Below are 27,348 nucleotides of genomic sequence, written 5' to 3'. Positions count from 1 at the left end.
ATTCTGTATTTCAAAATACCCAAAATCTGATTTAGCAATACAGGGGTGGGAACCTGTGTAAGCAGACCCAGCTGGACTCGTGTGTGGTGTTGGAAGAGAGGAAGGTTTAGAGATCCACTTAGGTTAATAATCTGACCCAACAAAACCTTACAACAAACCCCCATTATTTTAGGAAACTGAGAGACATCTAGTTCCTTTTACTTACAGAGTAAAAACAACTTGAACTTTCATACTAGGAGTAAATGATTTCCAGTGTGAACAATGTGTGTGCGGGGCTTAACTGTTCTGAAAACGTTAAGAACAAGAAGGAAAGTGGTAAGTTTTCATCATTGCTCACCTGCTCATCTTTTGAAATCGAGCTTAGTCATATCCAAGACAGCCCCACTGCAGTGAAATTTGGGGTCTCCTGAGTTGTTTTCCCACATGTTTGCTTGTCTAACACGTGAGTTTATCGTGAACCCTGTGATTCTTTTTCCTTACTGCTGTCTCCTGTTCAGTAAATGACTGATTGGACTTGAGTTCTGAATTTGGTCCAAGCCCTAGGGTCACTTCTGTGGACACTTCTAGGGCAGGCAGTATTTCTTTGGGGCTCAAGAAAGAGGGCTTCCTTCCCTGGGCTCCATGCTTTAACAGACTTTGGCTCCTGTCTCTCCTCTGGTCTCAGCACCCCTACAGAGTGAGGACTGCCAGAGATCAAGGGGCCATGCCCACCCGTAGGCCTCCTTCTCACCATTTAGATGCAGTCCTGAAATTCCCAAGCGTTCTGAGTTTGCTTCTAGGGCCTGTGTGGGTCTCATCCTGGGTCTTGGGTAGTACAGATTGTGCCACTGCATGCATACCTCTAGGCCCACAGTGTGGCCAAGGAGTGGCTCTTTGGAGGTGTGTAAATGGAGCCTGGGCATGTGGGCTGGGAATCTGAGACCAGGTGGGGACCAGGAGGTAAGAAGAGAAAGGGGCATATTCACGGTCTGGCTAGCAGGGCTCTCTGCAGTATCATGATTGGGCACAGAACCTTTAAGAACCCAAGAATTTTAACTTCAAACTTGGCTTTCCACATGGTTCTGAAGGTATATTTGTAAAAGTAGTTTGGATAGAATATATTCCACAGTTTCTTAGGTTGGTTTGTCCTTATAACTATTCATAATTATGGCACATAGATCTCCATTTATTTTTTAATTTTAAATTTATTTATATATGTATTTATTTATTTAGGCTGCACTGGGTCTTAGTTGTAGCACATGGGATTTTTTTTTTCAGTATCTTTTTTTTTTTTTAATTGCAGCATGTAAACTCTTAGTTTCAGCAAATGGGATCTAGTTCCCTGACCAGGAATGGAAGCTGGGCCCCCTGGGTACCACTGGGGAGTGTGGAATCTTAGCACTGGACCAGCAGGGAAATCCACATAGGTCTTCATTTGTATCCTTGCCACGTGCTGTGTGTGCTAAGTCACTTTAGTCGTGTCTGACTCTTTGCGACTGTAGCCCACCAGGCTCCTCTGTTCATGGGATTCTCCAAGCAAGAATACTGGAGTGGATTGCTGTGCCCTGCTCCGGGAGATCTTCCAACTCAGGGATCAAACCTGAGTCTCTTTGTCTCCTCCATTGGCAGGTGGGTTCTTTACTACTAGTGCCACCTGGGAATTCCCTTGCTCCAGACCCTGTAAATGTTAGAGTCTGATCTGGAGGGCAGGTGGAGAACTCAGGAGGTCAGGACTCAGATCGTGGCCTGGGGCAGTAAGGAAGCACCTGTGAATGTAATTCTGTGGTGCAAATACTGATGAGTCTGCTTTGACTATCAAATTTTACGGATTTAAGAAACAATGAATTGTCCCCAAATCAGGTTCTCCAAAACCTCACAAAAGAGCTTGGCAGAAAAAGGGTAAATGCTTTTATTTCACTTAGCCAATTTGGCTCTCACTTTAATCTGTCAACAAGTTGTGTACAACATGCTATGTTGTCATATTAAGAGCACTAGTGCTAGAATTCAAAAACATGGTTTCTAGACACTGCAGCCTGGTGGCCAAGAGTGTGGGCTTTGGAATCAGAGAAACACAAGCTGGAAGGTCAACTCTTCTACTTACAAGCTGAGTGATCTCAAGCAAGTATCAACCTCTCTGAGCTTCAGTTTCTCCATCTATAAATAGAATAAGACTCCCTGCTTGACGTGGGTATTGTTAGGATTTAATAAAACACACCTGAAAGTGCCTGGTGCATAAGGGGTAACTGGTGACACTGTGTTTTTGTTGTTGTTCTTGTTATAATTGATTGCACAACCTTCGACCAGCTAGTTATTTAAACTCACTTCAAAATTAATTAGAAAAAAATAGGGTAGCACATTCACGTAGTTAAAATCAGATATGAAAATATATATATATTGAAAAAAATTTTCGCCCACCCCTCTCCCCATCCATTACTCATTTTACACATGTGTTAGTTGTGGCTGTGTCCTTCCAGTATTTTATTCAAAAATAAGGGAATAAAAATAATATATTCTTATTTTCTCCCTTTTCATACACAAAAGGTAGCACACTATATATATTTTTCACTTAGCAGTGTATCTTGGAGATCTTTCCATATCAGTATGTAGAGAGCTTCCTCATTGTTTTCCACAGCTGCATACTATTCCACTGTGAAGTTTATTTCCTTACTCGCCTCAGTTCTGTTCAGTTGCTCGCTCATATACGACTCTTTGTGACCCCATGGACTGCAGCATGCCAGGCCTCCCTGTCCATCACCAACTCCTGGAGTTTACTCAAACTCAGGTCCATTGAGTCTGTGATGTCATCCAACCATCTCATCCTGTGTCGTCCCCTTCTCCCCTGCCTTCAATCTTTCCCAGCCTTAGGATCTTTTCAAATGAGTCAGCTCTTTGCATCAGGTGGTCAAAGTGTTGGAATTTCAGCTTCAGCATCAGTCCTTCCAATGAATATTCAGGACTGACCTCCTTTAGGATGGACTGGTTGGATCTCCTTGCAGTCCAAGGGACTCTCAAGAGTCTTCTCCAATACCACAGTTCAAAAGCATCAATTCTTCAGCCCTCAACTTTTTTTATAGTCCAACTCTCACATCCATACATGACTACTGGAAAAATCATAGCTTTGACAAGATGGACCTTTGTTGGCAAAGTAATGTCTCTGCTCTTTAATATACTATCTAGGTCGGTCATACAGTCATAACTTTTCTTCCAAAGAGTAAGCGTCTTTTAATTTCATGGTTGCAATCACCATCTGCAGTGATTTTGGAGCCCCCCAAAATAAAGTCTGTCACTGTTTCTATTGCTTCCCCATCTATTTCCCATGAAGTGATGGGACCAGATGCCATGATCTTAAGTTTTCTGAATATTGAGTTTTAAGCCAACTTTTTTACTTTCCTCTTTGATGTTCATCAAGAGGGTCTTTAGTTCTTGTTCACTTTCTAACATAAGGGTGGTGTCATCTGCATATCTGAGGTTATTGATATTTCTCCTGGCAATCTTGATTCCAGCTTGTGTTTCATCCAGTCTAGTGTTTCTCATGATGTACTCTGCATATAGGTTAAACAGGCAGGGTGACAATATACATCCTTGATGTATTCCTTTCCCGCTTTGGAACCAGTCTGTTGTTCCATGTCCAGTTCTAACTGTTGCTTCTTGACTTGTATACAGATTTCTCAGGAGGCAGACAAGGTGGTCCGGTATACCCATCTCTTTAAGAATTTCCCACAGTTTGTTGTGATCCACACAGTCAAAGGCTTTGACATAGTCAATAAAGCAGAAATAGATGTTTTTCTGGAACTCTCTTGCTTTTTTGATGATCCAATGGATGTTGGCAATTTGATCTCTGGTTCCTCTGCCTTTTTACTCCCCTAGAGATAAACAACTGGATTGTTTATTTTTAAAAGCAATCTGACTGAAGTGTAGTTGATTTATAGTGTGTTAGTTTATGGTGTATAGCAAAGTGATTCAGCTATGTGTTTATGCTTTTTCATATTCTTTTCCATTATAGATTACTGCAAGATATTAAATATAGTTCCTCATGCTATATAGTAGGACTTTGTTGTTTATCTATTTCATATATAGTAGTTTGTTAATCTGAAACTCCTGATTTATCTCTCACTCTCTTTTCGTCTTTGGTAACCATGAATTTGTTTTCTATGTCTGTGAGTCTACCTCTGTTTTATAAATAACTTCATTTGCATCATAGATTCCACATATAAGTGGAATATGATGTAAGAGAAATATGATATTTCTCTTTCTCTGGCTCACTTCACTCATATGATAGTCTCTAGGTCCATCCATGTTGCTGCAAATGGTGTTATTTCATTCTTTTTATGGCTGAGTAATATTCCATTGTATATATAGTCCACATCTTTATCCACTTATCTGTCAATGGACGTTTAAGTTGTTTCTATGTCTTGGCTATTGTAAATAGTGCTGCTATGAATATTGGGATATTGTATCTTTCTGAATAAGAGTTTTCTCCAAATATATGCCCAAGAGTGGGATTGCTAGATCATATGGTAACTTTATTTTTAGTTTTTTAAGGAACCTCCATGTTTTCCATTGTGACTGCACCAATTTACATTCCCACCAACAGTGTAGGAGGGTTCACATTTTGCTACACTCTCTACAACATTTATTATTTATAAACTTTTTAATGATGGCCATCCAGACCAATGTAAAGTGGTACCACAACATAGTTTTACTTGCATTTCTCTGACAGTTAGGGATAATGAGCATCTTTTCATGTACCTATTGCCCATCTGTAAGTCTTCTTTGGAGAAATGTATATTTAAGTCTTCTGCCCATTATTTTACATTGGTTTGTTTGTTTTTTGTTATTGAGTTGTATGAGCTATTTGTATATTTTGGAAATTAAGCTTTTGTCAGTCACACTGTTTGCAGATATTTTCCCCCAGTTAATAAGTTGTCTTTGTTTTCGTTTGCTGTGCCAAAACTTATAAATTGGATTAGGTCCCATTTGGTTACTTTTGCTTTTATTGCTATTGCCTTTGGGAGACTGACCTAAGAAGTCTAGGAGTTTTATGGTGTCCTGTGTTATACTAAAGTCATTAAGCCAAAGATGGAGAAGCTCTATACAGTCAGCAAAAAAGGCTAGGAGCTGACTATGGCTCAGATCATGAATTCCTTCTTGCCAAATTCAGACTTAAATTGAAGAAAGTGGGGAAAAGCACTAGACCATTCAGGTATGACCCTTATGATTATACAGTGGAAGTGAGAAATAGACTTAAGGGACTAGATCTGATAGACAGTGCCTGATGAACTATGGATGGAGGTTCATGACATTGTACAGGAGACAGGGATCAAGACCATCCCCAAGAAAAAGAAATGCAAAAAAGCAAAATGGCTGTCTGAGGAGGCCTTACAAGTAGCTGTGAAAAGAAGGGAAGTGAAAAGCAAAGGAGAAAAGGAAAGATATACCCATTTGAATGCAGAGTTCCAAAGAATAGCAAGGAGAGATAAGAAAGCCTTCCTCAGCGATCAAGGCAAAGAAATAGAGGAAAACAATAGAATGGGAAAGACTAGAGATCTCTTCCAGAAAACTAGAGACACCAAGGGAACATTTCTAGCAAAGATGGGCTCAATAAAGGACAGAAATGGTAGGGACCTAACAGAAGCAGAAGAGATTAAGAAGAAGTGGCAGGAATACACAGAAGAACTATACAAAAAAGATCTTCACGACCCAGATAATGAGATGGTGTGATCACTCACCTAGAGCCAGACATCCTGGAATATGAAGTCAAGTGGGCCTTAGGAAGCATCACTACGAGCAAAGCTAGTGGAGGTGATGAAATTTCAGGTTGAGCTATTTCAAATCCTGAAAGATGATGCTGTGAAAGTGCTGCACTCAATATGCCAGCCAATTTGGAAAACTCAGCAGTGGCCACAGGACTGGAAAAGGTCAGTTTTCATTCCAATCCTAAAGAAAGGTAATGCCAAAGAATGCTCAATCTACTGCACAATTGCACTCATCTCACACGCTAGTAAAGTAGTGCTCAAAATTCTCCAAGCCAACCGTGAACTTCCAGATGTTCAAGCTGGTTTTAGAAAAGGCAGAGGAACCAGAGAGCAAATTGCCAACATCCTCTGGATCATCGAAAAAGCAAGAGTTCCAGAAAAACATCTATTTCTGCTTTACTGACTATGCCAAAGCCTTTGACTGTGTGGATCACAATAAACTGTGGAAAATTCTGAAAGAGATGGGAATACCAGACCACCTCACCTGCCTCTTGAGAAACCTGTATGCAAGTCAGGAAGCAGCAGTTAGAACTGGACATGGAACAACAGACTGGTTCCAAATAGGAAAAGGAGTACGTCAAGCCTGTATATTGTCACCCTGCTTATTTAACTTATATGCAGAGTACATCAAGAGAAATGCTGGGCTGGAGGAAGCACAGCTGGAATCAAGATTGCTGGGAGAAATATCAATAACCTCAGATATGCAGATGACACCACCCTTATGGCAGAAAGTGAAGAAAAATTAAAGAGCCTCATGAACGTAAAAGAGGAGAGTGAAAAAGTTGGCTTAAAGCTTGACATTCAGAAAACGAAGATCATGGCATCCAGTCCCATCATTTCATGGCAAATTGATGGGGAAACAGTGTCAGACTTTATTTTTCTGGGCTCCAAAATCACTGCAGATGGTGATTGCAGTCATGAAATTAAAAGTCGCTTACTCCTTGGAAGGAAGGTTGTGACTAACCTAGACAACATATTAAAAAGCAGAGACATTACTTTGTCAACAAAGGTCCATCTAGTCAAAGCTATGGTTTTTCAGTAGTCATGTATAGATGTGAGAGTTGGACTTTAGAAAAAGCTGAGCGCTGAAGAACTGATGCTTTTGAACTATGGTGTTGGAGAAGACTCTTGAGAGTCCCTTGGACTGCAAGGAGATCCAACCAGCCCATCCTAAAGGAGATCAGTCCTTAATATTCATTGGAAGGACTGATGCTGAAACTGAAACTTCAATACTTTGGCCACCTGATGTGAAGAGCTGACTCTTTTGAAAGACCATGACGTTGGGCAAGATTGAGGGCAGGAGGAGAAGCGGATGACAGAGGATGAGATGAGTGGATGCCATCACTGACTGAATGGACATGAGTTTGAGTAAACTCTAGGAGTTGGTGATGGACAGGGAGGCCTGGCGTGCTGTGGTTCATGGGATAGGAAAGAGTCGGACATGATTGAGTGACTGAACTTAGACTGAGGAGCCATTTGAAATTTATTTTTGTGTGTGATGTAAGGTTTGTCCAGCTTTCCCAACATTATTGAAGAGACTGTCTTTTCTCCATTCTATATATTTGCCTCCTTTGTCAAAGATTAATTGTCTGTAGATGTAAGGGTTTATTTCTGGGCTCTCTATTCTGTTAATTGGATTGTATCTGATATTTTGCTCTAATGAATGATGTTGCTGTGAATGGACTTTAACATGTGCCATTTCATGCAAGTAGGTATATCTTCCTTAGGTAGGTAACTGGAGTAAATGCACTGGTAATTTTGATAATAATATTAAAATGTCTTCCACGGGAATGATACCATTTTGTACATTCTCCACAATGTATGTGGTTTAAGTCATGTGAACATCTCACTTATTTTTTTCATCTGTCAAACAGGACCAATAATGATGCCCAGCTGTGTTAGTTTCCTGCTACTGTGATAAAGTTACCATAAACTTAGTTGCTGACTTTTTCTATAATTTTTGTTGGAGTATAGTTGATTTACAATGTTTTGTGAGTTTCAGATGTACATCAAAGTGAATCAGTTATATATATGCATATATCCACTCTTTTTTAGATTCTTTCCCCATATATATCATTACAGAGTACTGAGTTCTTTGTGCTATACCATATGTCCTTATTAGTTATTTTATATATAGTAATGTGTATATATCAATCCAAATCTCCCAATTTATCCCTTCCCCCTTTTCCTCCCGGAAACCATGTTTGTTTTCTACATCTGTGACTCTGTTTTATAAATAAGTCCATTTTTTTTTTTTAGTTTCCACATATAAATGATATCATGATATTATCTTTCTCTGTCTGACTTTCTTCACTCAGTATGACAATCTTTAGGTCCATCCATGTTGCTGCAAATAGCACCATTTCATTCTTTTATATGGCTGAGTAATAATCCATTGTATGTATGTACCACATCTTCTTTATGGACATTTAGGTTTCTTCCACGTCTTGGCTATTATACATAGCATTGCAGTGGACTCTGGGGTGCCTGTATTTTTCCTAATTATGGTTTTCTCTGGACATAAGTCCAGGAGTGAGATTGTTGGATCATATGATAGTTCTATATTTAGTTTTTTAACAAACTTAGTTGCTTTGAACAACACAAATCCTACAATTGAACAACACAAATCTTTTCTTATAGTTGCTGGAGATCAAAAGTCCAAGATGGGTCTCAGTGAGCTAGCTATTGACTGGATTGCATTCCTTGTGGAGGCTATGGGGGAGAATTTGCTCCCACAGTCCTTGGCCCATGGCTCTGCATTATATCTTCTCCTTCTAACTTTCCTGTCTCCCTCTTATATGGACCTTTGTGATTACATTCAGCCCACTCAGATAATCTAGGATGATTTCACATCTCAGGATCCTTAACTTAATCACTGTTTGCCATGTAAGGTAACGTAGTCACAGATTTGGGGGATTAGGATAGACTTCTTTGGGGAAGCATTATTCTACCTACTACAACTACCTACTGCATGGGATGTCAGGAGAGTCAAGACAGAGTAATTACCTATAGAAAGTTATAAATTTGCTGTTTCCTTGTTAATCTCCCCAACTGGAATGTAAGAATGGGGGTGCTTTTAGTTCAACTATTTAGTCTCTGTTTATGCTTGATACTGTTTGGTCACTGAGCAGTGCTTCAATATAATTGTTTTATATTTTATAATTATATTTAAGTTATAATGTATGAGAGAGTAAATGAAATTCTTAGAAGAAATATAAAGCATATGCAAAAAAGCCATTATTAGTTTTTAAAAAGAGTATCTATATCCCATTCTTTGAAAAGAAAGCTTGTCTTGCTAGACAGAGAATGGTGATAAAGACGACCGTGAATTATTGAGCCATTATTTTGTCAAATTTTCTGAATCAGTAAAACAATCTGTATTTATTCAAAATAAATTTTATCTTTCAATGAAGAAAATGTATCTGCATATCTAAAAAAAAAGATTTTCAGTTTTTCAGATTAAACTTAACATGCAGATAGTCCGTCCACGCAAAAAGTCTGTCCCACTTTTTCTAGGCTTGTGTCACTGAGTCCATGGATCAAAGAACAGACTGGATTAAAGTTAAAACACACAAACACTGAGGAATTCAGTTAATATGCACTGATAGTGCCAAAGTAATCACAAGAAGAACTGCTGAGACGTCAGTAGGAATCAAGGCAAGGGCACAGAATTACATTAGCAGTGATTGCATTTTCATCATTACACCCTTGCATTAAAAAAATATGTCAGTTTAACTTGAAGAATGTCCTCAGTGAAACAGTAGAAATTATTAATTTTATTAAACCTCAACTCCTGATTATGTACCTTTTTAATATTCAGTGTGGTAAAATGAAATATGTTCATAAAGATCTGGGGCTGCATATTCTGAAGGATGCATATCTTAGGTGATTATCTGAGTTATTAGCTAAACTAGCCACCTTTCTCATGAAATGCCATTTTTACCTGAAAGAATAACTGCCAGACAAACTGTGGCTAGTGAGACCTGGATATCTGACAGACAGTTTCTTGAAAATTATCAAAATGGATTTGCTACTTTAAACAATCAGCAGTATTTATTGCTAATGATAAAATTCTAGCTTTCAAACTTTTCAGAAATAAAACCTTGATATACTTGCATCCATGTTCATGAATTCAGTAGCTTTCCATCAGCAGCTTTTCTGATGAGGTTGGTGGTGAATGTTACTTTTTAAATATTGTGTAATGAATTGGGTCAACATTTGGGAGACCTGCCTAATTCAGAAAACCAGTATTTTCCAGGTATTGGAATGCACGATGATACAAAATCTTTCCAGATGCAAGACAAACCAATGAATTTTAATATGACAGAGTACAAAAAAAGTCATTGATGTCATTTCAGAGTCCAAGAAAAAGAAATGCAAAAAAGCAAAATGGCTGTCTGAGGAGGCCTTACAAATAGCTGTGAAAAGAAGGGAAGTGAAAAGCAAAGGAGAAAAGGAAAGATATACCCATTTGAATGCAGAGTTCCAAAGAATAGCAAGGAGAGATAAGAAAGCCTTCCTCAGCGATCAAGGCAAAGAAATAGAGGAAAACAATAGAATGGGAAAGACTAGAGATCTCTTCCAGAAAACTAGAGATACCAAGGGAACATTTCTAGCAAAGATGGGCTCAATAAAGGACAGAAATGGTAGGGACCTAACAGAAGCAGAAGAGATTAAGAAGAAGTGGCAGGAATACACAGAAGAACTATACAAAAAAGATCTTCATGACCCAGATAATGAGATGGTGTGATCACTCACCTAGAGTCAGACATCCTGGAATGTGAAGTCAAGTGGGCCTTAGGATGGAAGCATCACTATGAACAAAGCTAGTGGAGGTGATGAAATTCCAGTTGAGCTATTTCAAATCCTGAAAGATGATGCTGTGAAAATGTTGCACTCAATATGCCACTCAATTTGAAAAACTCAGGAGTGACCACAGGACTGGAAAAGGTCAGTTTTCATTCCAATCCCAAAGAAAGGCAATGCCAAAAAAATGCTCAAACTACTGTACAATTGTGCTCATCTCACACACTGGTAAAGTAATGCTCAGAATTCTCCAAGCCAGGCTTCAGCAATATGTGAACTGTGAACTTTCAGATGTTCAAGCTGGTTTTAGAAAAGGCAGAGGAACCAGAGATCAAATTGCCAACATCCTCTGGATCATCGAAAAAGCAAGAGAGTTCCAGAAAAACATCTATTTCTGCTTTACTGACTATGTCAAAGCCTTTGACTGTGTGGATCACAATAAACTGTGGAAAATTCTGAAAGAGATGGGAATACCAGACCACCTCACCTGCCTCTTGAGAAACCTGTATGCAGGTCAGGAAGCAACAGTTAGAACTGGACATGGAACAACAGACTGGTTCCAAATCGGGAAAGGAGTACATCAAGAATGTATATTGTCACCCTGCTTATTTAACTTATATACAGAGTACATCAAGAGAAATGCTGGGCTGGAGGAAGCAAAAGCTGGAATCACGATTGCTGGTAGAAATATCAATAACCTGAGATATGCAGATGACACCACCCTTACGACAGAAAGTGAAGAAAAATTAAAGAGCCTCATGATGAACGTGAAAGAGGAGAGTGAAAAAGTTGGCTTAAAGCTCAACATTCAGAAAACGAAGATCATGGCATCCGGTCCCATCACTTCATGGCAAATTGATGGGGAAACAGTGGAAACAGTGGCTGACTATTTTTCTGGGCTCCAAAATCACTGCAGATGGTGATTGCAGCCATGAAATTAAAAGATGCTTACTCCTTGGAAGGAAAGTTATGACCAAACTAGACAGCATATTAAAAAGCAGAGACATTACTTTGCCAACAAAGGTCCATCTAGTCAAGGCTATGGTTTTTCAGTAGTCATGTATGGATGTGAGGGTTGGACTATAAAAAAGCTGAGTGCCGAAGAATTGATGCTTTTGAACTGTGGTGCTGGAGAAGACTTTTGAGAGTCCCTTGGACTGCAAGGAGATCCAACCAGTCCATCCTAAAGGAGATCAGTCCTGGGTGTTCATTGGAAGGACTGATGTTGAAACTAAAACTCCAATACTTTCGCCACCTGATGCAAAGAGCTGACTGATTTGAAAAGACCCTGATGCTGGGAAAGATTGAGGGCAGGAGGAGAAGGGGACGACAGAGGATGAGATGGTTGGATGGCATCACCGACTCAATGGACGTGGGTCTGGGTGGACTCCAGGAATTGGTGATGGACAGGGAGGCCTGGCATTCTGCGGTTCATGGGGTTGCAAAGAGTCGGACACAACTGAGCGACTGAACTGAACTGCACTGAACTACAGCTAACCTTTTAAGAAAGTACCAATTGTCACATTTTAGTGTAGTATCAAAGAAGAACATCCAAAATCATCTGAAAAGGCTATTATAACAGCCTTCTCTTTTCCAACTCTGTAATTTATGAGCCCAGATAATCTTCATCTCCTTCAACCAAAGCCATCACAACTTATTTAGCCCACAAGCAGATGTTAAATCTGCCGTGTTGTACTATGCCATGTACTAAAGAGATTTGAAAAATTAGCTCTCTCTGTCTCCCTCTCCCTCTCTCTTTCCCTCTCTCTTGTGATTTTGGAAAAGATGATCATTTTTCAGAAAATGTTATTTTAACATGAAATGAAATTATTGTTATTTCTACATGAATTGGTAAATATTCATAGATCTAACCCATATAACTAAAAACTCTTTGAGATCCTCAACAATTTTATGTGTGTAAAGAGGTCCTGAGGCCAAAAAGTTTGGGAATCACAATATAATGCAAGATAGGTAACATAACCCTAACCCAGAAAGTCAGGGCATACTTAGGTCAGTGAAGAGGCTATAATAAAATTTTGTTTCATTATCAGTGGGCAACCTTTCACAGATAAATACATTTAAATAATATGTAGTTGAATACATTGGTAACAGAGCAGATAATCAATTTACCCAGAAAGTAGCAGGCAAGTAATTGTCTAAATATATTCTTGTTCTGACCATCCCTTTATTTTTATCACCCTCTTGGGAAAAATCAAATCGGAAATATAATAAGGCCAAACTCCTGCTATCCATGCCCAGCCTCCCATGCCAGGTCTGCCAGTGAGAATTTCATACCAGATCTCAGGATATGAGTGGGATGTATCCCAATTAAAGAATAGTTGTTGACTTCTCTAGAAAAAAACAAAACAAAATAGTGGAATCAATGGATATTTAGCTACAGTAACAAATGGGATTCAGCTGGGGCCTGATAACTGGGTATCAAAGTCTTTACATATTTTTGACAGACTGAAACTCCAGATCTTGTCCACTGATATTGGTGTGCAGCTGCCTACACAGATTTATTCTTTCTCAGCTTTGATTTGGCACTGTCATTGGTCATCTGGTGAATGTGTGAGTCCAGTCTTCAAAACCAAAGACAGTTATACAAGGATGGCTGTTGTTGTTCAGTCCCTAAGTTGTGTCCAACTCTTTGCAACCCCATGGAATGCATCATGCCAGGCTCCCCTGTCCTTCAGTACCTCCCGGAATTTGCTCAGATTCATGTCCACTGAGTCAATAATGCTATCTAACCATTTCATCCTGTGCTGACCTCTTTTCCTTTTGCTTTCAATCTTTTCCAGCATCAGGGTCTTTTCCAGTGAGTCAGCTGTTCATATCAGGTGGCCAAAGTATTGGAGCTTCAGCTTCAGCCAGTCCTTCCAATGAATATTCAGAGTTGATTTCCTTTAGGATTGACTCGTTTGATCTCCTTGCAGACCAATGGACTCTCAACAGTCTTCTCCAGCACCACAGTTTGAAAGCATCAGTTCTTTGGTGCTCAGCTTACTTTATGGTCCAACTCTCACATCTGTACGTGACTACTGGAAAAACCATAGCTTTGACTCTATGGCTGCAGTCACTGTCTGCAGCGATTTTGGAGTCCAAGAAAATAAAATCTGCCACTGCTTCCACTTTTTCTCCATCTGTTTGCCATGAAGTGTTGGGACCAGATGCCATGATCTTAGTTTTTTGAAAGTTGAGTTATAAGCCAGCTTTTTCACTCTCCTCTTTCATCTTTATCAAGAGGCTCTTTAGTTCCTTTTCACTTTTTGCCATTAGAGTGATATCATTTGCATATTTGAGGTTGTTGATATTTCTCCTGGCAACCTTGATTCCAGATGGTGATTCATTCAGCCTGGCATTTTGCATAATATAAAGTTAAATAAGCAGGGTGACAATATACAATCTTGTCGTACTCCTTTCACAACAATGGCAGGCCCAATGAAACCAAAGTCAGCATCATGTCAAGGTTTAGACACTCCTGTTTGCAAGCAGTCTTCACTTGATCATTTTTCTTTCCTGTGTTTGCTGAGAAATTAATATCAAATATTGGCTGACAAATCTAGTCATTGCAGATAATACCCCACTAATATCAGAAAGTGAAGAGGAACTAAAGAGCCTCAGTACTGTATAAAGTACAGTAGTATAGTATCTTTATATCAAGCCCAGATTGTCTGGAAGCAAGCAAAAAGCAGCAGTGATGAGAAAAAAAGCCCTGGCTCAGAGAAAGGACAGTGAGAGACGATAGGAAGAAGTAACTGAAGAACCAAAGAGATTCATGATGCGAGGAAATGGCAAAGGGATTTTCTTAATTTGAGGAGGCACAGAACCCAAACGTAGAACAGTGCACAAAGGCTGCAGCCATTTAGAATGCAATCCAGTGCTACCATGTCATCTATGATGAGAAAAAAGGAGCTACTGCCTGGACATCACTGGATTGCTTTTTTCAAGAGGGTAGGTAGAACTGAATCCAACAAGGAACCAGAACCTGTGCTGTCAACGTCAGGTATGAGTGAAATTGCAGCTTGCCCTCCATCTCCTATTGCTGATGATCCTCCACCACTACCATCTCCCACTTCCTCTCCCTCCTCTGGTCAGTAACTCTTCTTGCCAGTTCACTCGATGCCAGTGGTAAAGAATCTGCCCACCAATAGGGGACACAGATTCGATTCTTGGTCCGGGAGGATTTCATACACCTTGGCGCAACTAAACCTGTGTGCCACGCCTACTGAACCTGTGCGCCTAGAGCCTGTGCTTTGCAACAAGAGAACAGAAACAGAGAGCAGCCCCGCTTGCCACAGCTAAAGAAAGCCCCTGCACAGCCATGAAGACCCAAGGCAGACAAAAATAAAGAAACAAATAAGTAAAATTTAGTAACACTTTATTACTAAAAAAAATGCTAACCATCATCTGACAATGCTGGGTTGACAAAATCTTCCATTTGTTAGAAGCACAGTATCTGCCAAGTACAATAAAGTGAAGTGCAATAATGAGAGAAGCCTTGGTCACTTACAAATGAAACAGTCCTAATAATTTATATTTTAGCTCTTTTTTCTATAAATTTGATTAAAATTCCTGGTCAAAACAAATGGGAGTCCATTTTACTTATAGTTTTAATAATAGCTGATGTTTCTTGAACCTCTTTTGTGTACCAGTCACTGTTCTAAGGGCATCACGTACACTCACTCATTTAATCCTCGCAGAAACCTACAAGGGGCTACATCTCCATTTTACAGATGAAGAAACTGAGACACTTGGTGAGCCCCATTTCCATCAACCCCGTGTTCAACACACTTTCTGCTTGTAGGTTAGGAAAAACCTATGAAGACCTTGCCTACTATTTGAGAAGTCACCAATTAAGTGAGTTATTGGACTTGTAAGGGTCCAAAGTTTATTTCTATTTTCAGAAGTGTCTCACGGAAACCTTAGAAGGATAAGACAGCATTATGGCAGCTGCAATGCAAGATCCCAAAGGAAAAGTCAGTGGCAGGCTGCTTCCACCTGAGGAGGTCTTTTTGTGCAGAAGGAGGGTTAGAAGGATTCTTTTCTCTCTGCAAGATTAACTGAATAATCAAGGGTAGCATACTACTCTCAGAAATAGAGACTCCCGCAGAAAGAAGATGGATCAGGAAATAATGGTGTGTTACCGTAGCAGAGGAGATGGGGAGTGGGCTCTTCTGCTATCTCCTGGCAACCGTGTGACAAGAAGCTGCACTAGGCGTTGAAATACAGGAGAGAAAGCTCCCACTCGGGAATCATCTGAAAGAGAACTTTAATCACGCTTACCTTGGTGCCTCAAGAGAAGATCAGATTTATTAATAGAAAATAAATATGTCAGGCCTCCCTAATGTATAACTCCGTGGATCTTCCTGATGTGTCATGAAAGCAATGAAAGTTTAGCTCATGAAAGCCTTCTGCTTTAGTTTTTGAAAAACATGCCAAGGAAGGATTCGCCCTTGTTTGCAATGGCCTTTGCTCAGGGCCGAGTACTTGTGGAGGTGAGTACCTACTGGAACAGAGCTGCTGATAACCTTCTTCTTCTCTCCAGCCACTAAATCTTCTAGGTATTCCCAAGCTACTGTATCTTTGTCTACTTCATTCCTTTAAAAATTTTTTTGATGTATTTATTTTTTAAAAGGTTAGACTTTATTTTTTGGGTGTGCCATGTGGCTTGTGGGATCGTAGTTCCCTGACCAGGTAGGTATTGGACCCGGGCCCTTGGCATTGAGAACTCAGAGTCCTAACCACTGGACTATCAGAGAATTCCACTACTTTATTCTTTTTAACTGCTGTCTGGAATTTTGTGAAATGGACGTCCTATAGTTTAGCTTGTGGTTGTTCAGTCGCTAAGTGGTGCCTGACTCTTTGTGACCCCATGGACTGCAGCACCACAGGCTGCAGTTTAGTTTACCTTTGTCTAATTCACAGACACTTAGGCTGTTTCCAGAGTTTTGTTATAACAAGCACGGCTCTCCTCACCGTCAGGTTAACGCTACTTGTGCAAATAGGTTTGTTGGATTGAGGAGTGTGCACGTTTAGAATAGTATAGCAACTTCCTAGGAATACCCTTGGCAGTACAGTGGTTAGGATTTCACACTTCTACTGCAGGGGGCACAGGTTTATTTCCTGGTCTCTGGTCAGGTAATTAAGATCCTGTAAGCCAAGTGACATGGCTAAAGTATATATATATTTATTGTAGTAACTTTCAAATTTCCCCTCAAAACACTATGTACATTTACATTTTTGTTAATGGCTCCCTGTGAGCATCCTGCCCTCTTCCTTCTCAGCGCCTTTGTACATGTTCTTCCCTCTAACTGGGATGCTGTCTCTTACTCATCTTTCAGGGCTTATCTTAAACTTTCCTTTTGGGGAGCCTTCCCTCACTCCCTGTCCAGGTCATGGTCTTGTGTCCTAAGCTGTCAGAACATCAAGCTCTTTTCCTTCAGAGCATTTAGTATGTGTACATTAATAATTGGTGTTGGCAATGTGATCTCTGCCTCCTTGAAACCCAGTTTGTACACCTGGAAGTTCTCGGTTCACATGCTGCTGAAGCCTAGCTTGGAGGATTTTGTGCCTAACCTCGCTAGCATGTGAAATGAGTGCAATTGTGTGGTAGTTTGAACATTCTTTGGCATTGCCCTTCTTTGGGATTAGAATGAAAACTGATCTTTTCCAGTCCTGTGGCCACTGCTGAGTTTTACAAATTTGCTGACATATTGAGTGCAGCACTTTAACAGCATCATCTTTTAGGATTTGAAATAACTCGGCTGGAATCCTGTCACTTCTACTAGCTTTGTTTGTAGTAATGCTTCCTAAGGCCCACTTGACTTCACACTCCAGGAAGTCCAGCTCTAGGCGAGTGACCACATTGTTGTGGTTATCCCTCGAGAGATAAGAAGAACTTCTTAAATGAATATTAATGATGGGATGGCCTAGTTAAATCTGCGCTCTCTTTGCAGCTCTAGTTTTCCATTTGTCCCTCCCTTAGATCCATCCTTTGACCTTGTCCAAACTCCAGAGGTTGACCCCAGGCTCCTTTGTCAGCTGGTTTCCGGCTGGGTTTGGCCAATGCCGGCTGTGGAGACTGTGACCAGTACATACTCCCATTCTAGAAAGCGTTCTCCAATAGGAATATACTCAAATATCACCTAATTTAAAAAATCATACACAAATTCCAGTATATTATTATGGGTCCCAAGCGATAACCCACCATATCCTAGAAGTCCCATGAGGGAGAACCCTGAGAACTTTGAGTACTAAAATAGGGTCATCAAATGAGGGCTCCCAAATGGATAGCCAAATAAGGGGTTTCAGATCCAGATGATTCACTATTATTGGTAGTTATAGTCTATGGAGTGGCAGCAAGTACTGAATCATTGCTCCTAGGGGAAATGCAGGGTTAGGTTCCTGCAAGCCTCTGATCACAAAATTTCCATGAGTGAGGAAGATATAACTTTATTTTATGTGTGTTTCTGTTTAAAGACATCTTGTGCTTCATTGCTCAGTCATGTCCAACTCTTTGTGACTCCATGGACTGTAGTCCACCAGGATCCTCTGTCCACAGGGATTCTCTAGGCAAGAATGAGTGGGTTGCCATGCCCTCCTCCAGGGAATCTTCCCAACCCAGGGATCGAACCCAGGTCTCCTGCAGAGCAGGCAGAGTCTTTAATGCCTGAGCCACCAGGAAAGTCCTAAAGACACCTTACTTAATGTATATTTTTGACTCAATTAACATTGAACTCATGGCCAGCAGCACTAAACTTATGCCTAAGTGAAACTAATCTAACAGATATTTTCTCTATAAGACACATCACAGTCATTTTGAGTTTAGGAAAAGACAGCACTTCAACATTATGCTTGGGAGTCATTTTAAACAGCAAGTATATGAAGTGTTAAGTCACTCAGTCATTTCCAACTCTTTGCAACCCCATGGATTATAGCCCACCAGGTTCCTCTGTCTATGGGAATTCTCCAGGCAAGAATAGTGGAGTGGGTTGCCATGCCCTCCTCCACTGTTTCTTCCCAACCCAGGAATCGAACCCAGGTCTCTTGCATTGCAGGCAGATTCTTTACCATCTGAGCCACCAGGGAAGCCCCCTTAAATAGCAAAATCACCAACAAAAAGCTCAAAATTTTGAAAAGTGTGGCATTAAATAGCTTGTGCAAATAATGCTGTTTACAGTGTGAGAGCTAGAACAAGAAGGCAGAATATCAGGTTGTTTAATCTCAGCTAAGTGCCCAGAGACTCAAATTTCTCACTACTCTGTATTTGTGCACAAATGACTACAAAAGTGCTACAAGTACAGTCAGTCCTCTGTATCTGCAGGTTCAACCAACAGTGGTTGAAAAAAAAAAAAAATTCCAGAAAGTTCCCAAAAGTAAAAGTTGAACTTGCTTGCAATGACAACTATTTACATAGCATTTTCATTGTATTATGTACTATAGATAGTCTAGAGATGGTTTAAAGTATACAGAAGGATGTGTGTAGTTTCCATTTAAACACTACACCATTTTATAAAAGAGATTTGAGCATCCATAGAATTTGGTGTCTGTTGGGGTGTCTTTGAACTAATCCCCTGTGACTACTATCTTCCCTGGTGGCTCGAACAGTAAAGAATCTGCCTGTAATGCAGGAGACCCAGGTTCAGTCCCTGGGTTGGAAAGATCCCCTGGAGAAGGGAATAGCAACCCCTCTGCTATTCTTGCCTGGAGAATCCCATGAACAGAGGAGCCTGGTGGGCTACAGTCCATGGGGTTGCAAAGGGTCAGACACAGCTTAGTGACAAACACTTTCACTTTTCCACCTGTGACTACTGAAGGAACTCTTTATTGCTTTAGGGGTTACAAATACAAATACATTTTAGTGAATAGGCAAATTTTCAAATTCAGAATCCTCCAATAGTGAGGATCAACTATATTTTGTTTGACTTGAATGTTGGCACCAGGAAACGAACATTGAGCTGAAATGTTTGGGATTACAGGATGTCCCCACTTCCAAATGTTGACTAGAGGCTGACTGCTTCACACTTACTTTTCCCTACTGGCCAGTAGAGGCATGAGAGTCTGGAACTCCTGGTGTGGTTTACCTCTTCCATCAAGGTCAGGTCTGAGAAACCATCCTCTGTGTGCTATTTATCCCGGTGAAATGGGATGAATGAGTACCAGGGGCAGGCTTGGACGGGCAGGAAATCATAGGAAACAGTCTTGCCTGATGAAGGGGAGGGCAGAGATATTCTAGTGTCTATCCAGGTGGGGGTCAGGATTGTGGACCCCGTTTCCAGTGCCTGGGGTTTCTCAAGGAGCTCACAGGCCACCACGGGAAGTGCTGCCCACTTCCTCCAGCCCAGCCTCTCCTCTTCAGGCCATTGGGTGGGGCCTGGACCAGTCCACCTTCTTGTTCTGCCCTAAGGACATTTCTCTGCAGTTTCAGGTGGGTGGTCTCTCCTTGGGCTAGAACTGGGAGAGAAAAAAAAAAGGGGGAAAACAAAGAACTTCCCTAATGGTACCGTGGTTAAGCCTCCATGCTTCCAATGCAGGGGATGCAGGTTGGATCCTTGGTCAGGGAACTAATATCCTACATACAGTGGGATGCAGCCAAAAGGAAAAGAACTGGGAGAAAGTGGTAAATAGACAAGTTCCCAGCATCTATTCCCAGCATGTGAGGAGTGAGTTTTCCAAGGACCTGAAATCTATCTCTTAAGCACACAAATTAGAATTTCTAGGCATCTAGGTGGAAAGTTTTTGGATAAACATTTTGTTTCACTGCCAGGTAAAATGATAATGTTAAACATAAAATAGTTTATGGCATCACTCTTACTACACTACAGTTTTTCACTGAAGTGACTTCCTTAGGGCTCAAAGACTTCTATACTGAATACCAACAGCTGTCTTCCTTTTATCATTTGTTGGATTTTGACCATTTAGCTGGTCAGTAATTACTCTGCTCCTACCTGCTTTCTCATCAAGTCCAGAGAACTGTCAGGTTCAGACTTAGCAGGGTAGATCTGAGCTGTTAAGCCAGAAAAAATCATCTGGAAACCCTACAGTAAATGCTACAGCGAGTCTGCTTGCTGACTCTGAGTTCCAGAGAATTCTACAGAGTTATTGCTGTAGTGGGTTCCCTTGTCCTGGTCCTATATCTTGGTCAAGATTTTCAGCTCTAAACAGAGACCTATTACTTCTGCAGTTTTTTCCCAGGCCTGGCCTCCTAGTGGCAAACTCGCTTGCTTTTGCCATGCTGTGGTCTTGTAAACTGATCATCAACCTCCACACCCACTCTGTGGCCACTTTTTATTTTTTAATTTAAGTGGTTATGTAGTATCGAATTTTAAAACAATATTTATATATTGATTTATTTATGGCTGCTCTGGGTCTTAGTGTGCAGGCTTCTCTATAGTTGTGACACCCAGGCTTAGTTGCCCCAAGGCATTTGGAATCTTCATTTCCTGACCTGGGATCAAATCCATGTCCCCTGCATTGGAAGGTGGATTCTTAACCACTGGACCACAAGGGAAGTCCCCATGGCCCCTCTTTTCTTTACTGCTTCCTTGCTTTCTGGTCCAGCTCTTGAGGTTGGTGCTGCTGGCCAGAGATGGGATATTACCATGTGCAGTTGATCAGCCGTATCCCAGAATTAGGTTGTTTGCTCAGAGATGGGTTGATAGGAAATCTCAGTGGGTGGAAGATTTCAGGCCTGGCAAAGTTTTCCCCTGAAGGGCTAGAGAAAGAAAGTAGCAGAAGAGTAACTTCAGAATGCCTGAACTATCTGAAGGAGTTTCTAGAACTCCTAATGAGAGCCTGGTTCTAGAAAAGTAAAATTTCTAGCCATTCCGCAATCAGTATAACAAACAGTTTTTGTTTTGTTTCATTTTGTCTGGGCTGAGCAAATGTTGAGATTTTACCAAGCATCAGTTCCCTGGCACAAGCAAACTCCAAATGGGAAAACAGTTTCCTCCCTACCTCTGGGGAAGGCATGGGTGCCCAACACCCCCTCCCCCACCCTATCACCCCCTCCCCCACCCCATCGCCCAGACCAGAAGCCAGGGATGTACGACAGAATGTCCTTTTCCCTCCTGCCCCACAACAGATCTGTCATGAAGTTCCATCCTGACACTTCATCCCACCAGTGTCATGCGTATGTGTCAGTCCTCACCACCGCTTCATTCCAGGTTCTGGTTTCTGATGTTCCACCTGCCACACCATCACCCGAGAGAACTTTCCGAAAGGTCAGTAGTGTTCTCTGCCCCCTTTGTTGTTGTTCAATCACTAAGTTGTGTCCAACTCTTTGTGACCAAATGGACTGCAGCATGCCAGGCTCCTCTGTCCTCCACTGTCTCCCAGAATTTTGCTCAAATTCATGTCCATTGAATCGATGGATATCTCATCCAACATCTTATCCTCTACCATCCCCTTCTCCCCCTGCCCTCAATCTTTCCCAGCCTCAGGGTCTTTTCCAGCGAGACAGTTCTTCACATCAGGTGGCCGAAGTACTGGAGCTTCAAGTTCGGCATCTGTCCTTCCAGTGAATATTCAAGGTTGATTACCTTTAGAATTAACTGATTTGATCTCCTTGCAGTCCAAGGGACTCTCAAGAGTCTTTTCCAGCACCAAAATTTGAAAGCATTAATTCTTGGGTACTCAGCTTTCTTTGTGGTCCAACTCACATGCTCCTTTGCACATCACCAACAGTTTCATCAGCATGGCAGGTGCAGCCTTTCTCTACTTGGCTGACAAAGCATGTGTTTGTTGTCAGTTCAGGGGCTTTTCACCAGACTCCCCAATTTGCCTGGTAGTTCCGCCTAGAAGATGAACCCAGAAATGTGCTGAATCCCAGATGTCCACCTGATAACTCAGTAACCCCAGACAAGTTATTTAACATTTATGAGACTCACTTTTTCCATCTGTCAAATGGGGATAATTATTAATACATCTAGGCATCAAAACTCATCAATTTAAACTGGCATTATCAGAGGATGTGTGAAGAAGTGACTTACATTTTACACAACTTTAGATTGTTGGCTTCTCTAGTAAGAATGCATGCATGTGTAGTTATGTCCAGCTCTTTGTGAACCTTTGGACTATAGTCCACCAGGCTCCTCTGTCCATGGGATTTCCCAGGCAAGAATACTGGAGTGGGTTGCCATTTCCTTCTTTGGGGGGTCTTCCCAACCCAAGGATCAAGCCTGTGTCTCCTGTGTCTCCTGCATTGCAGGTAGATTCTTTACCTGCTGAAGCATGGGGGATATGCATTACGTTCACCAGTAAAAATATTCAAGGGATGAAAAAATAGTCTGGTAGAATTTCTGTAGTGTCTGGTTTAAATCCAGCTGCCCACTTATTCGCTGTGTGACTGTGGGTGAGTTACTTAACTTTTCTGTGCTTACTCTGCTAATTTGTAAAATAAGAGTAACTGTAGTACTTACCTTGCAGAGTTATTTATTGTAATCCTTAAATACATGGCATACATTAAATATTTGGAATAGTGCTGGCACATTAGAAGTGCCACACAGGGGAATTCCCTTGTGGTCTAATGGTTGGTACTCCACATTCCTAATACAGGGGGCCTGGTCGGGGAACTAGATCCCACATGCTGCAACTAAAGATTCTGTGTGCTGCAATGAAGATCTCACATGCTGCAGCTAAGACCTGGCACAACCAAGAGAAAAAAAGACCATGAGAAGTGCTGCCTAGGACTTTGCTGATATTAGTGATGGATGATGAGACTGAAAGAATCATACCTGTCTGATGTCTTCTGCCCTCCCCACATATTTCCTAGGATTGCTGTGAGGATCCAATGAAGTGATATAAGAGTGACTCCTGGTCCTTGTTGAGTGCTCAGTGCCTGCTAAATGAATGCCAATTCTCCTCCCTCCTGCTTTCCTTGCATTTCATGCCTCAGTCGGAGAACTTTTCCTTTTCAAAGGCTTTCCCAATACCTAGGCTGTCTGGGCCAATCCCACATGTTTCTATTTTAGGACACTTTTCACATGACCATGTCATTGTTGGTTTACTTCTGTGTTCTGTGCTAGACTCTTAGAAATTTACAACAAAATTGTCTTAATTTACCCTTACATTTCTAGTCCTTGACCAAGTACCTGGCACAGAATAGGAGCTCAGTATACATTTGCTGTATTTTTTCATAAATAAGTATGATCTCTACCTTCATGCGGTTTATGATGCGCCTAGGGTGAAAAGAATACAAATATCTGAAAGGTCAATCCCATCAGCAAATTTAAAGGTCTATTTTTGGAATATGATGGCACAAGGGGCAGTGAGGGTGGAGGAGAACTCCAGCCCTAGGAAAGGGTCAGGAGACATGGGTGGAGTGTCCAGGTTGGTTGCTGAACATCATAGGAGACTCAGTACCAGGTACCTAACTTTTGTGAAAGGAGGTCCTGTAAACTGGAGAAGATGACAAAAATGCCGGGCTCCAGGCAATCCCTTGTGGCTTAGATGCTAAAGAGTCTGCCTGCAATGCAGGAGACCTGGGTTCAATCCCTGGGTCAGGAAGATCTCCTGGAGAAGGAAATGGCAACCCACAGTATTCTTGCCTGGAAAATCCCAGGGATGGAGGAGCCTGGTGGGCTACAGTCCATGGGGTCGCAAAGAGTTGGACACAACTGAGTGACTTCACTTTCACTTCCCAGGCAAGTGCTTCACACACTGGTGATTAAACACCAGACTTGGGGTAGTTTGTCAGCAGTATTTGAGCCACTTTGAGGGAATGGCTTTCCTGGAGGCTCAGATGGTAAAGAATCTGCCTGCAATGCAGACCTGGGTTCTGATTCCCGAGTTGGGAGGATACCCTGGAGAAGGGAATGGCTACCCACTCCACTATTCTGGCTTGGAGAATTCCATGGACGGAGAGCCTGGCGAGGTATAGTCCATAGGGTCGCAAAGGGTCGGACATGACTGAGCAACTAGCACTTCCACTCTGAGGGGGTGGGCAGGAATTAGGCTCATGGGGAGCAGGCTGGAATATTTCAGGCAGGGTAATAGCTTGAGAAGAAATAGTTTAAAGGGAATGAAGAGACAGACAGGAAACAATCACATATCTTTATTGTCCACAAAGAGAAATTAAAAGACTCATTGGCTTGTGAATGCTGGCATTTTACTTCATCTATCAGTTTTGAAGGAAAGCAGGAAAAACATGACCTGGACTGTGAAAGAAAAGCTAGGTGACAGAGGGGTCTGCTCAAATCTGGAGAAAACTGACTATAATTTCAGTGAAATTACATTTTGAAAAATGGCACACTCTTGCATTTAAAACAAAATAAAAGCAGTAGGTATGGAGATAGTTAAGCTCATAACCAAATGTTTTTATTGCTTTGAAGTTTCATTTAGTTGTTTAAATGAATTTTAATCTTCTAAATCCATAACTCAGTAAAAAGGTCTTAAAAAAAAAAGAAAACAACCCTGGCCTAATTGTTTTGTATTTAGCTTTGAAGAACCAGATGGGACATAAAAATAACACTCTCTATTATTGCTTAACTGTATTTTCTAAATGTTTTTTTTTTCAATGTGGTATTACTTGAGGAACTTTAAAAGTTCTGAAATAAAAACAGACACAAGTTAGGACAACCTCTGAATTTTTTTGAGCTCATAATCTCCCATCTCTGGCTCATTTGCCATTTATAGAGCAGTAGCCCAAGAGACAGTGATAGAAAGGAAACAAGCAGACTCTTTGGTGTCTGTCTATGTGTACTTTGCACCTTATCTACATTTTTCTGATGCTTAGACTTGAATAGTAACAGGATAGCTGGAAACCATCTCTTCTTTGGTTAACCTTTGGCTATTGCCAGTGACTGAGTGACAGATCCTGTTGCTAATGGATGTTGTCCTCTAAGTGGAAAATCACTGGTCCCCACACCATTGGGGGCAGCTACAGGCACAGTGCAGTTTTCAAATCACTCTACCTGTAATGCAAGAGAGATGATTGTCCCCCCCATCCACCCCTGTTTTCAGCTGTTTTGTCCAACCTGGCAATGGGGTGATGGTGGAAAGAATAATGGTTTTCCTAAAGATGTCCATGTCCTAATCCCCAGAACCTATAAATTACTTACATGACTAAAGGGACTTTGCAGATATCATTAAATTAAGGATAGTGAGTTACCCTGGATTATCAAGGCAGACCCAGTGTAATCTCAAAAGTGTTTGTTAGAAGAGAGGCAGGAGTTTCAGTGATGGCAGAGAGGGCAATGTGAAGATGGAAGCAGAAAGAGACAGAGAGAGATGAGAGAGAGAGATGCTACGCTGCAGGCTTTGAAGGTGGAGGAAGGGGCCATGAAAGCAGGCAGTTTCTAAAAGCTGGAAAAGGCAAGGAAGCAGATTCTTGCCTAGACTCTCCAGAAGGATCTCAGGCCTGGTGACACCTTGATTTTAGCCCAGTGGGAACTATCTTGTATTCCTGATCTCTAGAACTGTAAGATAGGAAGTTAGGCTTGTTTTAAGCTGCCAAGTTAGTGGTAATCTGTTACAGCAGGGATGGGTCACTGAAGTGCTGGTTTTGAGAAAAGGAAAGTTACTCATGGACAGGCACTAATCACCCAGGAATAGTGTGAACTGGAATCTTCAAAGTCATTACACTATGAACTGCATGTGACAGAAGGAAAATGTTACTCTTTTGGGCCCAACAGGTGGTCTGCTAAAGTGGCAACCTTACAAAAGCCTATGATGATGAGCACTGTTACTTGGTTGAGAAGAATATATATTATGCTAGAAAGGGGGATTTTTTTTTTTTTTTTAAGTTCCAGAAGCACCAGGCCCGAGCACTTGTCTCATGCATCCAGCCTTGGCTGGTGATCTGTTTCACCCTAGATAATATACATGTTTCGATGCTGTTACCTCGAAACATCCCACCCTCGCCTTCTCCCACAGAGTCCAAAATTTTGTTCTATACATCTGTGTCTCTTTTTCTGTTTTGCATATAGGGTTAGAAATGGTCACCTTCTTAAATTTATTTACTGAATAAATGGAAGAGAGTCATGAATAAAACAACACTGGTTATCAAAAAAAAATGGAGTTGTAAATACATAACAAAATAACATAAGTAATAAAGGTAACAAAAATAAATAAGGAGAATAATGTATCCATGCAAAATAAAAATATCATAGTAAAAGTCCAAATATTGGTAACTGAACAAAACTGTATAAACAGTTAAAAAATACTGTAAGTAGAATAGATGCTAATATTTTCCTAAATAACGCCTTACCTTCTACTTCCATGCTGATATAATCAGTGCCCAAACATTAAACAAAGAGGAAACAATGGTGATTATTTTGTTCTACTTTTTCTTCGAATGGATTGACCCTGTTTTAATGTTTCATTTATTAGGGCAGCTTTTCTTGGAAAGAAATACCCATTTTCATTAGACAATATTTAGGCTACAGGTGCACTGTAGAAAACATAAAATGTAGAAAAACAGAGAATGAAAATCATCTGTAACTCAACTCAGAAAACCACTGTTTTAGCATTTTTATTTTAACAAGTTTTGCAGTTCTTAAGATTACAGAGTATAAGTTTGAATCCTTTAATTTAATATATTGTATGCATTCCCCACATCACTGTAAATTCTCTGAAAAGGTTGCTTTTAATGATGATGCCATGCTCAACTAGCATTCATATTCTAAAGTGACTTACTAGTGCTATAATTGAGCATTTAAAATGTTTGAGTTTCCCAGTACAATGAATAACAGTGCAGTGAATATTTCTATATAATAATCATTGTCTGAATTTTGGCTTCTATCCTAAGATAAATATCCAAAGATAGAATACCTGCTTTAGAGGCTGTGGATAATATCAAGTTCTA

The 27,348-nt window shown here is 40.8% G+C and overlaps 1 long non-coding RNA gene across 1 annotated transcript in view; it reads left to right on the top strand.

Moving 5' to 3' along the window:
- The first annotated feature begins 208 nt into the window (after positions 1-208).
- Positions 209-27,348, top strand: part of LOC136165274 (uncharacterized) — a 30,454-nt gene continuing 3,314 nt past the window's right edge. The window contains exons 1-3 of the long non-coding RNA XR_010662484.1: positions 209-315; positions 1,482-1,608; positions 21,628-21,766. This is a non-coding gene — a long non-coding RNA (uncharacterized lncRNA). The remainder of the gene's footprint in view (positions 316-1,481; positions 1,609-21,627; positions 21,767-27,348) is intronic.

The sequence above is a fragment of the Muntiacus reevesi genome, chromosome 3 (assembly GCF_963930625.1).
Source record: "Muntiacus reevesi chromosome 3, mMunRee1.1, whole genome shotgun sequence".
NCBI classification, from domain to species: domain Eukaryota; kingdom Metazoa; phylum Chordata; class Mammalia; order Artiodactyla; family Cervidae; genus Muntiacus; species Muntiacus reevesi.
Note: the sequence above shows the minus strand (reverse complement) of the source record. Positions and strands in the feature narration are given on the sequence as shown.